An 18,571-nucleotide genomic window follows, 5' to 3' on the forward strand; every position below is an offset into this window, starting at 1 on the left:
CAAGAAATATCACCACATTTTGTTGGATTTTTCGGGCCGCGAAAACCGCATTTTCGCGTCGCGGAAACCCCGAAAGCCCCAGCCACCGGATCAGTGCAAAGAAAAAGAAAATAAAATACGAGTACGAGTTTACAAACTCTAGATCTACAGTAGATAAGAGTATTACCCTCGATGCGATGCCCTTCGCTATCTCGCTAGTCTAACGACTTGCCGGATCTCAAGATTGTCAACGTAGACAATCCTCTACACGTATCCACACGAACACACTAGATGGAGAAGGACCAAACAAGGTGTGCTAGCACCTAGGGTGTTCGGCCAAGATAGGAGAGGGAGAGCAAGAAGAGAGAGCTCAAGGAGGAAGAAGAAGTGAATAGCCTTGAATGAGGAAAAATGGATTCCCTTCTCTATGTGTGGCCGGCCACAATTGTAACTCCTTTAAAATTAATGTGGTCAGCCACATTAAAAGGAAAGGAGGCTTGTAACCTCCATGATGTGGCACACACTTAAGTAACCATGATGATGTGGAATATCATCATTGGTCCACATCTTGCCAACTAACCAATGAGGTGACATAAAGTCAAGTCAAACTTGACTCTTCATCTTCCTCTCAAGTCAAGTTAAACTCCAAGTAGACACACTAAATCAAATGAGCTCAATATCTCTTATTGACTCATTTGGGCATGGCCATGCACTTCGTGGTCTCACTCTATCAAGAATATTGATGTCTCTCCCATCATATACGAGGGATAGATCCCATCTACATCTCTCACATCCCTCTGCATAATTCGTTACATACCTAGTAATCGCCTTTATAGTCCACCCAGTTACGGGTGACATTTGACGAAACCAAAGTACATAACTCCTTATGTAGGGAATCATGGTGACTTCAGGTCTAAGGACTAGTAGTCATACTAATAGCCAGATGAGAAAGTATATGACACTCATATAACGATCCATGATACTTTCTCATGGTGGGTCATTCAATATACATTCTCCAATGCATACCCTATTGGTTGCTACTCGGAAAACCTAGAGGTTCCACTGTACAAAAATTTTGTACAAAGGTCTGAACCTTTTCCTAGCTACCATGTGTTCTTTTAAATTAAATTTTGGATCGTCTGCGGAACTTAACACGTTTGATCCAAAACTTAATCTATTTGTTCTTTTAGGTTTTGACTTGGATCTCCTGCGGAACTTAACACGTTCGACCCAAATCACCTTAAGTTATTAATTCCATTAAATATTAATTTCCATAATTGGTTCCTAGTACTGACGTGGCGAGGCACATGACCTTCTTGGATATGGGAGCAACTGTTAGTTAGAGCCCTAGAGCCAATCATTTGATGATTGTATGGACTCATTGTATCATATTCTTGTATATTAATAAAGGCATTTGTTTGGTTATTATACTTATTTGTATTAGTGTGTTACGCTCCGCAAGTGTACGGAAATGTCGCAAGTAATATAAAAGATTATCGTATCCACAGAGACTGGAATAAGCACTAGAAATGTCTCAATGCGAATTAGCTAAACAACTATCCAATTGTTTCAAATGCAAAGTAAGGGTAAACAAATCTAATATTAAAGATCAACAAACAAGAGTTTAGTGTTTTGGGTTATGATAAAGGAGATTCTAGGAGCTTCGGTTTCTTTGTAAGATTTCTTGAATGTAAATGGTTCACCAATTCTTTTCCCTCAATTGTCAAACACTTGTAGAAAGTTGCCGGTTCTCTCTTGCAATGGATAACCGGCTAAGGACCGAGAAATGTATCTAAATATGATCAATTAGATGTGAACCTACATTGTCCTTACACAGAAGCGCACCTATTACTATGCCTTCCTCGGATATCAACATAGAAGCCCACAACTTATTAATCTATCAAGATACAAGAAACTAATCACGAAATCCATCCTACTCTCTTGAATATTCCTATTTCCTCTTCAAGATTATCTCTCAAACGTCCTTACACGGGCTTGCACCTGTCACGTGGATCCCTCGGATGATCGAGTGAGAGTTTATCTCTACGAAGTCCACAAGAAATCCAAACAATCAATCAAGAATGAGAATTAAGCACAAATCACCATTAATCATTCAAGATCTAATTGATACAAGCAAGACAATGTCATTGAACAAGACAAATGGAAAATCCATAAGAGATTACATCAATCCATCATACAAATACTCCCTTAATCCTAGAATACAAGATCTACTCCATGAATCGAGGAAGAAAATCCCAAGAAATCAAGATTACAAGCATTTCTTAAATCCCCAATCCAAGAAACCAAGAAGAGGGGGAAAGAGAAAACTTATCTACTAAGAAGCCTCGTCTTCGGATCCAATCCTCGCTCCGGAGTCGAAATCGTCAAGATCTCCCTTAGAATCGCCCAGAAATCCTCCCAAGAATGGGAGGAAACCACCAAATCTTGCCTTCTCCCAAAGGGGGAGAGCTCCCCTTTCAATTCATGAAGGAAGGTTTAAATAGAGGAGGCAATCGGGCGCCACACGGCCCCTTGACACGGCCGTGTGAGATTCACACGGCCATGTCCAGTTCCTTCTTTGCCAAAGCTGCACGGCCGTGTGACTCCACACGGCCAGGACCCTTCTGCTCTCTAGAAATGCTACACGGCCGTGTGGTGCACACGGCCACCTCCTGCTTGGCCTCTGGAAACCTCACACGGCCGTGTAGAGCACACGGCCACCACCTGCTTGGCCTCTGGAAACCTCACACGGCCGTGTAGATCCACACGGCCATGTAAGGCATCTGCTCTGATTTCTTCAAATCAAGACACGGCCATGTGAGATTCACACGGCCATATCCTCTTCCCTTCCTGTTAAGACTACACGTCCATGTGTGGTACACGGCCTGATGATCTCTCCCTTCAATTACTTCCAAGCTTGCCCGAGGACGCATAATCTTCACCAATTTCGACTCCTGTGTACAGAAAATGCACAAAAAGCAGATTTCCGAACCAAAAGTGTAAATATGCTAAAAGGAAAGCTGGAAGTATAAAAATGCATAGATTAAGCATGGTCAAAGTATGTAAATGTGCGTAAAAACATGCATAAAAGAGTATATAATCTACACACATCACACCCCCAGACTTAAACCTTTGCTTGTCCTCAAGCAAAATGCTGCAGTCTAAATTCATATGTTCTCCAACACATTCATAAAACCTAGTGCACTTTCCTAATTCTATCAAAAAGTTTTATTAACAAGCATGATCATGGAAACAAGTAAAGTATGGTTCAAGCATAAGAATCTTGTGCATAGTGTAAAAGTAACTCAACACCCTTCAAGTTTCAATCCATGTCCTAGTCAAGTCGTCATCAAATTTGAATTCCTAATGTTTCCAGTGAAAGACAAGTAACCAGTGATAGGCACTTACTCACCATTCACTTGGTTCATATTTCTCAACTAACCCAAGGTCTCAAAGGTGTGCTCAATCTCAAGGGAAGCTAAGCAGTCATTTCCCCAGTAACCTAACTCGGTCTCAAAGGGGTGACTTGCTAGATTCCACTCATGACAACTGTTTTTTATATCCTTTTTTTTTTTTTTTATAAGCGTTTGCATTGTGCAAAACTTATTCACAAATGTACTTTTAGCACACATGTTGGGATATTTTGATTTTTCCAAATGAGCTTTAATGATTTGAGCCTCATCCAGTAACCAAAATGAAAGTTGATAAATCACCATGGAAACAAAGTACTAAGCAAACAAGATGAATCATGACTATTTCAATGACATCAACTATTCAAGCATCAAGCACAAGTGTAGTGAAGATAAAATCCTTAAGGTTGAACCAAAACTAGAACTCATCACCATAAGATTCTTAGCTTATTAATGCTTCCCAAGATAGAAAAAAGAACTACACAAAGTTTACTACTAGCATCATTCGAACATCATGAATCAAGACAATAATCGTGCTAACATTTCACTTAAATCCAAGAAAGCATATAAGTGAAGATTTGATGTTCTCAAAAAAATTTTTTTTGCCATGATTCTTTCAAAAACAAGCAAAATAAAGCAACAAGCAATGAAAATAAGAACCAACATGAAAAACTAGCAAAAACTAAAAACTGAAAACCAAACTAAACAGTACATGACACCCCCCCCAGACTTAAACTTTTCATCGTCCCGATGAAATCAATATGGTGGAGGAGGTGGCGGTGGACGAGGAAAAGGGGGTCTACGACGTGGTTGGCCAATAGGAAAACTAGGAAAACCTGGAATCTCACCCAAGGATCTATGATACTCATATAAAGCATCTACTTGTTGGCTAGTAAGTGTCATGCTCTGCATAAAATCTCTCATCCTAGCCTGATCAGTATCATAATCCTGCACAAACTCAGCCACTTGACCTTGAAAATTCCTCGTAAACTGAAAATAATTTTCTACCTCCCTAAACTGATCATCAGATAAAGAGAAGCGACCCTCCAACATTTTTCGTTGGGCATCTTGCTTCTCATGAAGTGATTCTAGAGACGTACGAAAATCTGAAAAATCAAACCTAGAAGATCCCGTGCCATATGCAAAAGAATGCCTAGCAGGCTCCATAAAACTAGAAGGCTGCGGGTGTCCAAATGACGAGGGCTCATGATGTGGCTCAGTGTCTCCAGGTATAGAAGGATTATCCTCAAAATCTAACTTAGAAATTACCCAATTAGCCGGGTTACGAATAGTAGTTCGTTCAGGAAAAGGAAGGGGTAAAGGAGAACCACTCCTCCTAGGAAACGCGAAACCATTCTCATCCCGAACGATTATTTTCATAGCAAGACATGCATCAATGTCAATCATGTCATTACCATGAATTATTTCCAACCCATCAACATCAAGATTTAAATTATAAGCTATTCGGGTAATCAAACCACCAAAAACAATTGATCTCAATGATGCCCTAGCAGATCTTAATAAGGTTTGAACAAAATGAAAACCAGAATCAAATTCAACCTTATAAAACATAGCCCATAAAGCATAAAGCTCTACCTTTTTAACTACCCCATCACTCTCTCCCCTACCAAAAATAGTTTTACTCATGACTCTATGTAGATACCTAAAGATGGGGTTTTGCATATTGGAGGCCTTAGCTCTTGAAGGCTCATATGGTTGATCTAATCCAGTTATTACATTCCAAAAATGATTCCAATTAAACCTTGGATCAAACCTACGAGGGCTCCCGGTGGTTAATCCAAAACAATAATTAAAGTCACTAAATGTCCATAGAAATTCTTGATTCATTAGTCTAAATGAGATTTTTCCAAAATAATCATCTTCATTAGTAAAATGGACATCCAATGAACTTAAAAATTCCAAAACAAGACGAGGATATGTAGGCAAATGTGTGTACATAATATCACTCCAATCCAAAAACCCAATCATCAAATCTACATCTTCCCTAATTCCAAGCATATCAAGAACAGTTGGGTCCATATATCTAGTACACACTATCTTTCTATTGACAAGAATTGCAAATCTAGTTACTTGATCATCATTTCTAAACACAATATTGAATTCATTGTCATTACCATCGTTGCGTGAAGTCCTTTTGCCTTTTCCTTTCACTGGTTGTTTTCCTTTGTCCCTTGATGGCTCCTCCTCTTTCTCCCCACTGGATCCACCACCTCTTTTACGAAGTTTCTTCAAAATGTTGGACATCTTAATGAGTTTAGACAGGGGAAGAATTATCTAGGGTTGGAAGAATGAAACTCAAAGAACAAAACTTCAAAGAGCAAAGCTCTTAGGTTAGGAGAATGAAAAGTGAGGAGGAGAATCCGGATCTAAGAGATCTTGAGAGATTAGAGAGGAGTTTTTAAGAGATTGGGAGAGAAAAAGATGTTTTGGAGAGTTGGGGATGTGCAGGACACGGCCAAGATCTGGCCGTGTGAGGTAGAAGGAAGACTTTAATAGCTCCCCTACACGGGCCGTGCAGATCCACACGGCCTCCCCCTCTTCCTTCTCTGGATTCCAGACACGGGCCGTGTCTGGGACACGACCTCCCCATCTTTCTTCTCGGGATTCTTTACACGGGCCGTGTCTAAGACATGGCCTAAGCCCTTTTCTCCTCGGGAAATCCTACACGGCCGTGTCTGGATGACACGGCCCAAGCACTTCCCTTCTCTGCAACTTTTGCCTGGCCGTATATAGCACACGGCCGGGCTCTGTTTTGCACCTAACCTAAAAACAAAATCAAAAGAATGCATCAAACTAAAAGAAATTAAAATACAAATCAAAACTGACTAAAAGAACCCTTGGGTTGCCTCCCAAGAAGCGCTTGTTTAAGGTCTTTAGCTCGACCAAACTTGATCATTCACTTCTTTTCCTCGCCCTTGGAGGACAGATATACTTTTCGTTTTTGTTGGGAGATCTTCTCCCAACATCTTCCACCACATTGTCTCCTTCGTTTGGTGGCCTTCCATGAGGATGGAAATTCCATTCCTCAATTTTATAAATGCTTGTCCTGCTACAAGCACTTAAAAGAGACGAGACATGGTTAGAGATATTAGACAAATCATATTCCAACCTTTCCTTACCAATTACCAAAGAAAGCTTATGATTTTTGACATCAATTATAGCTCCAGCTGTAGCAAGGAAAGGTCTTCCTAATATGATAGGAATCCTAGGGTCCTCTTCCATGTCCAACACGACAAAAGCTGTGGGAATAACATTCCCATCCACCTCTACTGGCACATCTTCTATAATACCCAAAGGGTACCTGCAGGAATGATCGGCAAGTTGAAGTGCCATAGTAGTAAGTTTAATGTTTTTGAGACCTAATTTATTACAAATTGAATAGGGAATGAGGCTAACACTTGCCCCCAAATCACAAAAAGCTTTTTCAAAAAATTCTTTTCCTATGCTGCAAGGAATATAAAAGCTCCCTGGGTCCTTTAGTTTTGGGGAAGTGTTCTTCTCAAAAATAGCGCTACATTCCTCACTAAGCGCAATGGTCTCAACGTCTCCTCTTCTTCTCTTGTTTGACATGAGATCCTTCAGGAATTTGGCAAATCTAGGCATTTGAAGAATAGCATCAATAAGAGGTACCTCTACACAAATTTTCTTAACCTTTTCTAAAATCTTGCCAAATTCTTCATCTTTCTTGAGCATTGTAAGTCTCTGAGGAAAAGGGACAGCTTTGCTCTGATAGTTCAGTGGAAGAGTTTCTTCAACCTCAATGGTACTCTCCTCATTAGCTTGAATCTGATTTGATATAAGAGGAGAGAGCTCTTCTTCTTTTTGTTTCCCTTTTGGAGCAGTCACTTGGGGGTCTCCCAAGGTCCGTCCGCTCCTAAGCTCAATTCTATTGCAATGCTCCATAGGATTCACATCAAGTTTTCCTGGAAGTTGTCCTGGTGCTCTGGATGATGAGGAAGCTATTTGGGCAATTTGACTATCCTGGATCTTTTGATGCTTTTCAGAATTATCCATTCTCTGAATGAGCTTTGCTAAATCTTGCTTCATTTCATTCTGACTTGAGATAATTTCTTCAAGCATCTTTTCAATATTTGACTTTGGTAAGCCTTGAGAAGATGGATGTTGAAAATTTTGTTGCCCAGCTTGAAAATTTGGTCATGCACCCATAGATGGTCCTTGATCTTGATTATTTCTGTAAGAAAAATTGGGATGGCTCTTCCATCCAGGGTTATAAGTATTTGAGTATGGGTTGTTCTGCCTTTGATTGTAACTCATGATTGCATCACATTGTTCCAGTTGATTGATTTGTGCAGTGATAGTTCCCAATGGACATGAGTCATTTGAGTGCTCTGAACTCCCACATACTTCACAAGATGTACCAATAGCATTGACCATATTAGCACTAGTCCCCATATTCTCAAATTTCTTTGTAAGAGCGTCCAATTTTGCAGACAAAAGAGTAACTGCATCTACATCAAACTTCCCTGATGCTTTAATTGTCGGTTTTACAGAAGAATAGCCACCACTTCTTTCATTTGCCCATTGATGATGATTTTGTGCTACACTGTCAATAATTTCTTCAGCTTCATCTAAACTTTTGTTCATAAGTGCCCCTCCAGCAGCTGAATCAAGGGACACTTTGGTATGATAGTTGATACCATTATAAAAAGTGTGCAACACTAACCATCTTTCCAACCCATGATGCGGGCATTGTCTGAGCATACTATTATATCTATCCCATGCTTCAAAAAGAGATTCTGAGTCAGTCTGCTTGAAGCTTGCAATTAAATTCCTCATATGAACTGTTTTGCTTGGTGGATAGAATTTATCAAGAAACTGTTGCTCACACTGCTCCCAAGTGGTGATGCTATTAGGGGCCAAAGAATTCAGCCATTGCTTTGCCCTATCTCTTAGAGAAAACCCAAATAATAATAATCTAACTGCATATGAAGGAACTCCATTCATTTTCATGGTACCACATATTTCATAAAAGACCTCTAAGTGTTGATTGGGGTCTTCATGAGGTCCTCCACCAAATTGGTTCTGCTGCACCATAGATATAATTGTGGGTTTGATCTCAAAGTTATTAGCTTCCACTGAAGGTCTTGAAATACTAGATCGAAAACCTCTTGCATAAGGTGCTGCATAATTCTTGAGTGGTCTATTCGCCATGTTCAAATGTTCCTGTTCTTCAATTTGCCTTTGCAGAATTCTTCTTTTATGGAAAGTTCTGTCAATCTCAGGGTCAAAAGGAAAGAATTTCCCTGCAAAGTTAGATCTTCGCATACACAAGAACAAGATGGAAGATGAAAATTCAACAGAAAAAGAAAAATAAAAGGATCAAAAATGCAGAATTGAATTTGTAAAAAGAATTAACAAGAAGTAAAAGTTATACAAGAAAGTAAAAACAGAAATCTAATGATTAGTTACAACTATGCAATATGAAAGGAAAACAAATGTTAAGTTTAGTCTAACTCAATTGATAATTCCTAATGTTATAGCGCAGTCCCCGGCAACGGCGCCAAAAACTTGTTACGCTCCGCAAGTGTACGGAAATGTCGCAAGTAATATAAAAGATTATCGTATCCACAGAGACTGGAATAAGCACTAGAAATGTCTCAATGCGAATTAGCTAAACAACTATCCAATTGTTTCAAATGCAAAGTAAGGGTAAACAAATCTAATATTAAAGATTAACAAACAAGAGTTTAGTGTTTTGGGTTATGATAAAGGAGATTCTAGGAGCTTCGGTTTCTTTGTAAGATTTCTTGAATGTAAATGGTTCACCAATTCTTTTCCCTCAATTGTCAAACACTTGTAGAAAGTTGCCGGTTCTCTCTTGCAATAGATAACCAGCTAAGGACCGAGAAATGTATCTAAATATGATCAATTAGATGTGAACCTACGTTGTCCTTACACAGAAGCGCACCTATTACTATGCCTTCCTCGGATATCAACATAGAAGCCCACAACTTATTAATCTATCAAGATACAAGAAACTAATCACGAAATCCATCCTACTCTCTTGAATAATCCTATTTCCTCTTCAAAATTATCTCTCAAACGTCCTTACACGGGCTTGCACCTGTCACGTGGATCCCTCGGATGATCGAGTGAGAGTTTATCTCTACGAAGTCCACAAGAAATCCAAACAATCAATCAAGAATGAGAATTAAGCAGAAATCATCATTAATCATTCAAGATCTAATTGATACAAGCAAGACAATGTCATTGAAACAAGACAAATGGCAAATCCATAAGAGATTACATCAATCCATCATACAAATACTTCCTTAATCCTAGAATACAAGATCTACTCCATGAATCGAGGAAGAAAATCCCAAGAAATCAAGATTACAAGCATTTCTTAAATCCCCAATCCAAGAAACCAAGAAGAGGGAGAAAGAGAAAACTTATCTACGAAGAAGCCTCGTCTTCGGATCCAATCCTCGCTCCGGAGTCGAAATCGTCAAGATCTCCCTTAGAATCGCCCAGAAATCCTCCCAAGAATGGGAGGAAACCACCAAATCTTGCCTTCTCCCAAAGGGGGAGAGCTCCCCTTTCAATTCATGAAGGAAGGTTTAAATAGAGGAGGCAATCGGGCGCCACACGGCCCCTCGACACGGCCGTGTGAGATTCACACGGCCATGTCCAGTTCCTTCTCTACCAAAGCTGCACGGCCGTGTGACTCCAGACGGCCAGGACCCTTCTGCTCTCTGGAAATGCTACACGGCCGTGTGGTGCACACGGCCACCACCTGCTTGGCCTCTGGAAACCTCACACGGCCATGTAGAGCACACGGCCACCACCTGCTTGGCCTCTGGAAACCTCACTCGGCCGTGTAGATCCACACGGCCATGTAAGGCATCTGCTCTGATTTCTTCAAATCAAGACACGGCCATGTGAGATTCACACGGCCATGTCCTCTTCCCTTCCTGTTAAGACTACACGGCCATGTGTGGTACACGGCCTGATGATCTCTCCCTTCAATTACTTCCAAGCTTGCCCGAGGACGCATAATCTTCACCAATTTCGACTCCTGTGTACAAAAAATGCACAAAAAGCAGATCTCCGAACCAAAAGAGTAAATATGCTAAAAGGAAAGCTGGAAGTATAAAAATGCATAGATCAAGCATGCTCAAAGTATGTAAATGTGCGTAAAAACATGCATAAAAGAGTATATAATCTACGCACATCATAGTGCCAAATAGACTAAGTATAATAGCGTCCTTGAGTAGAAAGTTCATACCTATATCAATTGATTAGTTGAATCGATAGTGAGATGATATAGGGAACACTACTCTAAATCATTCCTAGTCGAGTATTAACATTCAGGGACAATGTTAATGCAATAAGACTAGCATGTAGGTCAGCTCGATGACTTGATCTCATAAGTCATGGATATAGAGATATCAAGCTGACACATGGGTATACCTTGGAGAATGTATACTGAATGACCCGCCATGAGAAAGTATCATGGATCGTTATATGAGTGTCATATACTTTCTGATGTGGCTATTAGTATGACGATTAGTCCTTAGACCTGAAGTCACTATGGATCCCTACATAAGGAGTTATGTACTTTGGTTTCGTCAAACGTCACCCGTAACTGGGTGGACTATAAAGGCGATTACTGGGTATATAACGAATTATGTAGAGGGATGTGAGTGATGTAGATGGGATCTATCCCTCCCATATGACGGGAGCGACATTGGTATTCTTGATAGAGTGAGCCACTAAGTGCATGGCCATGCCCTAATGAGTCAACATTAGATTTTGAGCTCATTTGATCGAGTGAGTCTACTTGGAGTTCAAGATTTAGATTGATTAGAGGATGACACGGTCTATGCCTCATATTGATCAATCTAGATGTCTAGGATAGAAGGACAATGTCACATATTGTGAGGAGTCACAATTAGTAGTCACAAGGTGATGTCGGATCTCGACATTCTTGTAACTTGGGTAGTAATGATGTGTTGCTAGATACCTCTCATTACTTATGCTCCTAAATGGGTTTAGGGCATTGCCAACGTTACAAGAACCTATAGAGTCACACACTTAGGACAATTAGATGGAGATTAGGTTCATATGATGAACCAAGAGGATTAGATTCATTTGATGAATCAAATTGGATTAAGAGTAATCCTAATTGGGCTAACTTGAGTTCGACTCAAGTTGATTCATGTGTTCGATGAGTCTAATTTAGATTTTGACTCATTGAATCAATTTAATTAAATGAATTAGATTCATTATATTAAGTTGGCTTGAATCAAAACGGTTAGATTAGATCAACCATGGAAGAGATTGTGTCAAGTTTGACTTGACTTAAGAAGGAAGACCAAAGGTCAATTTTGACTTGACCTTTTTCCACCTCATTGGTGAGTTGGCATTAGGTGGACCAATAATGATGTTCCACATCATCATGGGTGCCACCTCATGGAAGTTACAAAGCCATTTTCATAATAACTTCACATTAATTGCATTTAATGGGGAGTTACACAATGAAGAGTGGCCGGCCACTTTGGTTTGAATTGGGAATTCATTTTTCCATTCAAGTGGTATATCTTCTTCTTCTTCCTCTCAAGCTCTCCCTCTCCCTCTCCTCCTTGCCTTGGCCGAATCTTACCAAGGTGCTAGCACACCTTTGTGTAAGGTTTTCTCCACCTACGTGTCCGTGTGGATACTTCTAGAGGACCGACGCTTGACGGTCTAGAGATCTGGCAACTCCTTGGACGAGCGGGAACGCGAAAGGCACGCAACAAGGGTAAAGTTCTTAACATGTAGATCTAAAAGGTTTTTCAAACTCGTACTCGTATTTATTTTTGTTTTTCCTTGCACGAATCCGTTGGCCTTGGGTGATTCGGGGTTTCCGCGACGCGAAAAGCGGTTTTCACGGCCCGAAAAACCCAACAGCAACCACCACCGACTAGACAAAACATTTTATAGAAATCTAATATTTAATTTCCTAAAATAACTTTAGGTTAACCGAAAAGAACAATCAAATCACAAGGAAAAAAAACAAAACAAAAGAACACAACTTCGAAAAACATATTCGAAATACTAGAACGTAAGCCTCTTGTATTTGGTATTATTTCCATAAATAACTAGTATGATGCGGAAAGAAAAATTACTAGTTATACCTTGTAGAATAACCTCTTGATCTTCTACCGTATTCCTCTTCTAACCTCGGATGTTGTGTGGGCAACGATCTTCCGAGATGAGAAACCACCAACCACCTTCTTCTCCTCCTAGCTAGGTTCGGCCACAAAGAAAGAAGCTTCACCAAGCAAGAAAATCAAAACACTAACCAAGCTCCAAGAGATGCTCGCTTCCTCTCCTTCTTCTTCTTCTTCTCCAAGTAGTATCCGGCCACCACAAGAGCTCCAAGGAAAGAGAGGGGTTCGGCCACCACAAGAGGAAGAGAGGGAAAGGATGGCCGACCACACCAAGGAACAAAAGAGGGAGAGAAATAATAGAGGTTGTATCTCATGAAGGCACCCTCACCCCTTCTTTTATATTCCTTAGCCTAGGCAAATTAGGAAATTTAATTACAATAAAATTTCCTTAATTTCCTTGACATGATTTAATTGAGAAAAATAAAATAAAATTTCCCCAATTAAATTCAAGTGGTCGGCCACATCATGAAGAACAAATTGGACAAGTTTCAATCAACAATTAAAACTTCCTAATTTGTTTCCGGAAATTTTAAAATTAAAATTTCTTTTCAAAAATCTCTTCATGGTTGATAAAAAGAAATTTCTATAATTTTAATTTTACAACATGTGAATAATTTTTAAAGAGATCTAATCTCTTTCTTTAATCTATTGTAGATCTTTTACAAGAGAGATATTTTAATTTTAATTCTCTTTAATAAATTATATCTTCCACATAATAAAAAATTAAATTAAATTTCTTTTTTAATTTAATTTGGCCGGCCCCAACTAGCTTGGGTTCAATCTAGGGCCGGCAACCTAATCTTATACCTAGGCCGGCCCTAGCTTGGTTCCCAAGCTAGCTTGGCCGGCCCCCTATTGGTGGGTATAGAAGGTGGGTATAGGTGGGTATAGTATTCTATAAATAAGAGGCTACGATAGGGACCGAGAGGAGGAATTGGTTTTGGTCTCCCGATAAAATTAAGCATCCCGTGTTCGCCCCGAACACACAACTTAATTTTATCAATAATAATTCATTCCACTAGAGAACTATTATTGAACTACCGCACAAATCCCAAATTATATTTTTGGGCTCCTTCTTATTATGAGTGTGTTAGTCTCCCTGTGTTTAAGATATCGAATGTCTACTAATTAAGTGAGTTACTGACAACTCATTTAATTAATATCTTAGTCCAAGAGTAGTACCACTCAACCTTATCGTCATGTTGGACTAAGTCCACCTGCAGGGTTTAACATGACAATCCTTATGAGCTCCTCTTGGGGACATTATCAACCTAGTATCTCTAGAACACAGTTTCCTTCTATAATCAACAACACACACTATAAGTGATACCATTTCCCAACTTATCGGGCTTATTGATTCATCGAACTAAATCTCACCCATTGATAAATTAAAGAAATAAGTATCAAATATATGTGCTTGTTATTATATCAGGATTAAGAGCACACACTTCCATAATAACCGAGGTCTTTGTTTCTTTATAAAATCAGTATAAAAGAAATGACCTCAAATGGTCCTACTCAATACACTCTAAGTGTACTAGTGTAATTATACAGTCAAGATAAACTGATACCTAATTACACTACGACCTTCTAATGGTTTGTTCCTTTCCATTTTGGTCGTGAGCTACTGTTTATAATTTATAAGGTACTGATAACATCATCTTCTGCATGTGGCACCACATACTATGTTATCTACAGTATAAATTAATTGAACAACTACAACTAAATGTAGACAATTTGACCAAATGTGATTCTTTATTCATAATGAATGTTTACAAAGCTTAGGCTTTCAGTATACACTCCAACATACCCATGTGTCAACTTGATATCTCTAAATCCATGACTTGTGAGATCAAGTCATCGAGTTGACCTACATGCTAGTCTTAATGCATTAACATTGTCCCTGAATGTTAATACTCGACTAGGAATAATTAAGAGTAGTGTTCCCTATATCATCTCACTATCGGTTCAACTAACCGATTGATATAGGTGAGAACCTTCTACTCAAGGACGCTATTATACTTAGTTTATTTGGCACCAATACAAGTAAGTATAATAACCTAAACAATAAATGCCTTTATTTATATAAGAATATGATATAACAAGTCCATAATACAATCATCAAATGATTGGCTCTAGGGCTCTAACTAACAATCTCCCACCAACACTAGTGCCAATCAGTGTAGGCTTTAAGCCCCAATGACCTAGTGTGACCATCATGCTTCCTCTGTGCCAAAGCCTTGGTCAAGGGATCTGAGATGTTAGCCTCTGTAGGTACTCTGCATATCTTCACATCTCCTCTCTCGATAATCTCTCGAATGAGATAGAAGCACCGTAGTATGTGTTTGGTCCGCTGGTGTGAGCGAGGTTCCTTCGCCTGTGCTATAGCTCCATTGTTGTCACAATAGAGCTCAATAGGGTCAGCGATACTGGGAACCACCCCAAGTTCAATGATGAACTTGCGGATCCAAACTGCCTCCTTTGCTGCCTCTGATGCAGCAATGTACTCGGCCTCTGTCGTAAAATCAGCTACTGTGTCCTGCTTCGAACTCTTCCAGCTCAAAACACCACCATTAATGCAAAATACGAACCCTGACTGCGATCGGTAATCATCCTGATCGGTTTGGAAGCTAGCATCATTGTAACCCTTTACAGCTAGCTCATCATTACCTCCATATATCAAGAAATATTCTTTAGTCCTTCTTAAGTACTTAAGAATATTCTTGACCGCTATCCAGTGACTTTCACCTGGATCTGACTGGTATCTGCTCGTCATGCTTAAAGCATACGAGACATCAGGTCGAGTACAAAGCATGGCGTACATGATAGATCCTATGGCTGAGGCATAAGGGATCTGATCCATGTGGTCTCTCTCCTCTCTAGAAGAGGGACCTTGAGTATTCGAAAGACTCACGCCATGTGACATCGGCAGAAATCCCTTCTTGGATTTCTGCATGGCAAACCGAAGGAGTACCTTGTCAATATATGTACTTTGACTTAGGCCAAGCAATCTCTTAGATCTATCTCTATAGATCTGTATCCCTAGAATGTGGGATGCCTCACCTAAGTCCTTCATTAAGAAGCAACTCCCTAGCCAGGTCTTGACAGACTGAAGCATAGGGATGTCCTTCCCAATGAGCAGTATGTCATCCACATACAATATGAGGAAGACAACTATATCCCCTACAACCTTCTTGTAGACACAAGGCTCATCTTCATTCTTGATGAAATCAAACTATTTGATAGCATCATCGAATCGAAGATTTCAGCTCCAAGAAGCTTGCTTTAGTCCATAAATGGACTTATGCAGCTTGCATACTCTGCTAGTATGCTCTGGATCAACAAAACCCTCAGGTTGAGTCATGTACACATCCTCGAATAGGTTTCCATTCAGAAACGCACTTTTAACATCCATCTGCCATATCTCATAGTCATGGTAAGCTGCAATAGCAAGCATGATCCGAATGGACTTAAACATCGCTACTGGAGAAAAGGTTTCATCATAGTCAATACCATGAATCTTCTTGAAACCTTTAGATACCAAGCGACCCTTATATATAAGTCCATCCATGTCAGTCTTTCTCTTAAAAACCAACTTACACCCAATGGGTTTTACCCCTTCAGGTGGATCAACCAAAGTCCATACGTGGTTGGTGTACATGGATTCCATCTCGGATCTCATGGCCTCTAGCCATTTCTCGGAATCTGGTCTCATCACAGCTTCCTGATAGGTGGTAGGCTCATCCTCTATGTGTTAGCTAGAGCCCTAGAGCCAATCATTTGATGATTGTATTTTGGACTTGTTGTATCATATTCTATATAAATAAAGACATTTAGTTTTTGGTTATTATACTTACTTGTATTGGTGCCAAATAAACTAAGTATAATAACGTCCTAGAGTAGATAGTTCTCACCTATATCAATCGGTTAGTTGAACCGATAGTGAGATGATATAGGAACACTACTCTTAATCATTCTGTTAGCTAGAGCCCTAGAGCCAATCATTTGATGATTGTATTTTGGACTTGTTGTATCATATTCTATATAAATAAAGGCATTTGGTTTTTGGTTATTATACTTACTTGTATTGGTGCCAAATAAATTAAGTATAATAACGCCCTTGAGTAGAAGGTTCTCACCTATATCAATCGGTTAGTTGAACCGATAGTGAGATGGTATAGGGAACACTACTCTTAATCATTCCTAGTCGAGTATTAACATTCAGGGACAATGTTAATGTAACAAGACTAGCATGTAGGTCAACTCGATGACTTGATCTCACAAGTCATGGATATAGAGATATCAAGTTGACACATGGGTAGGCATTGGAGAATGTATACTGAATGACCCGCCATGAGAAAGTATCATGGATCATTATATGAGTGTCATATACTTTCTCATGTGGCTATTAGTATGACTACTAGTCCTTAGACCTGAAGTCACCATGGTTCCCTACATAAGGAGTTATGTACTTTAGTTTCGTCAAACGTCACCCGTAACTGGGTGGACTATAAAGGCGAATACTGGGTATGTAACAAATTATGCGGAGGGATGTTAGTGATGTAGATGGGATCTATCCCTCCTATATGACGGGAGAGACATCGGTATTCTTGATAGAGTGAGACCACGAAGTGCATGGCCATGCCCAAATGAGTCAATATGAGATATTGAGCTCATTTGATTGAGTGAGTCTACTTGGAGTTCAAGATTTAGATTGATTAGAGGATGACACGGTCTATGCCTCACATTGATCAATCTAGATGTCTAGGATAGAAGGACACTTGTCATATAGTGTGAGGTGTCACAATTAGTAGTCACAAGGTGATGTTGGATCTCAACATTCTTGTAACTTGGGTAGTAATGATGTATTGCTAGATACCGCTCATTACTTATGTTTCTAAATGAGTTTAGGGGCATTGCCAACGTTACAAGAACCTATTGGGTCACACACAAAGAACAAGTGGATGGAGATTAGGTTCATATGATGAACCAAGAGGATTAGATTCATTTGATGAATCAAATTGGATTAAGAGTAATCCTAATTGGGCTAATTGAGTTGGACTCAAGTTGATTCATGTGTTCAATGAGTCTAATTTAGATTATGACTCATTGAATCAATTTAATTAAATGAATTAGATTCATTATATTAAATTGGCTTGAATTAAATGGTTGGATTAGATCAACCATGAGAGAGATTAAGTCAAGTTTGACTTGACTTGAGAGGAAGATGAAGAGTCAAGTTTGACTTGACTTTATGCCACCTCATTGGTGAGTTGGCATTAAGTGGACCAATGATGATGCTCCACATCATCATGGTTACTTAAGTGAAGTGCCACCTCATGGGAGTTACCAAGAGTTGTGACTCTTGGTATCCCATGGAGGTTACAAACCACTTAATTAGATGAAAAAGAGTTTCATTTTGCAAGAGTAACTCTCATTCAAGTGATCTTCCTCCTCCTAAGCTCTCTTCTTGCTCCTTCTCTTCTCTTGGTCGTGGGTTTCAAGAAAGGGAGAAGAAAGGAGAGTGAATCTAATCCAAGAAGAAAGGTTAGTAAAAGTCACATAGAGATTTTAGAGGAGTGTGTTCTCTTCTTTTCCTTTCTTCTTCTTCCAATCCTACCCGACAGCCCTAGAGAGTGCTAGCACACTTGTGGTGCTCTCTTCTCCATCCTTGAGTGTTAGAGAACACTTCTTGTTCGTGTGGATATCACTAGAGAGTTGTCTACGTTGACAACTTCGAGATCCGGCGTACCGTTGGACGAGCGGGATTTGCGAGGGCACGCTTCAAAGGTATAAAATGTTTTACCCTTGTGGATCTACTGTAGATCATAGTTTGAAACTCGTACTCATGATTTTGAAATCTATCCTTCGCACGAGATCCAGTGGCATGGGTGATTCGGGGTTTCCGCGACGCGAAAAGCAGTTTTCGTGGCCTGAAAAATCCAACAGTGGTATCAGAGCCACGTGCGAAGCTTGTACGAGTTT

The 18,571-nt window shown here is 39.7% G+C and overlaps 1 non-coding gene across 1 annotated transcript; it reads left to right on the forward strand.

The window, feature by feature from the left end:
• The first annotated feature begins 8,103 nt into the window (after nt 1-8,103).
• On the forward strand, nt 8,104-8,209 carry LOC122003231. Its single transcript, XR_006117884.1, has one exon. It is a non-coding gene; the product is annotated as a small nucleolar RNA R71 (small nucleolar RNA).
• The last annotated feature ends 10,362 nt before the right edge of the window (nt 8,210-18,571 follow it).

Source organism: Zingiber officinale, chromosome 7A (assembly GCF_018446385.1).
Source record: "Zingiber officinale cultivar Zhangliang chromosome 7A, Zo_v1.1, whole genome shotgun sequence".
In the NCBI taxonomy this organism is placed as follows: Eukaryota; Viridiplantae; Streptophyta; class Magnoliopsida; order Zingiberales; family Zingiberaceae; genus Zingiber; species Zingiber officinale.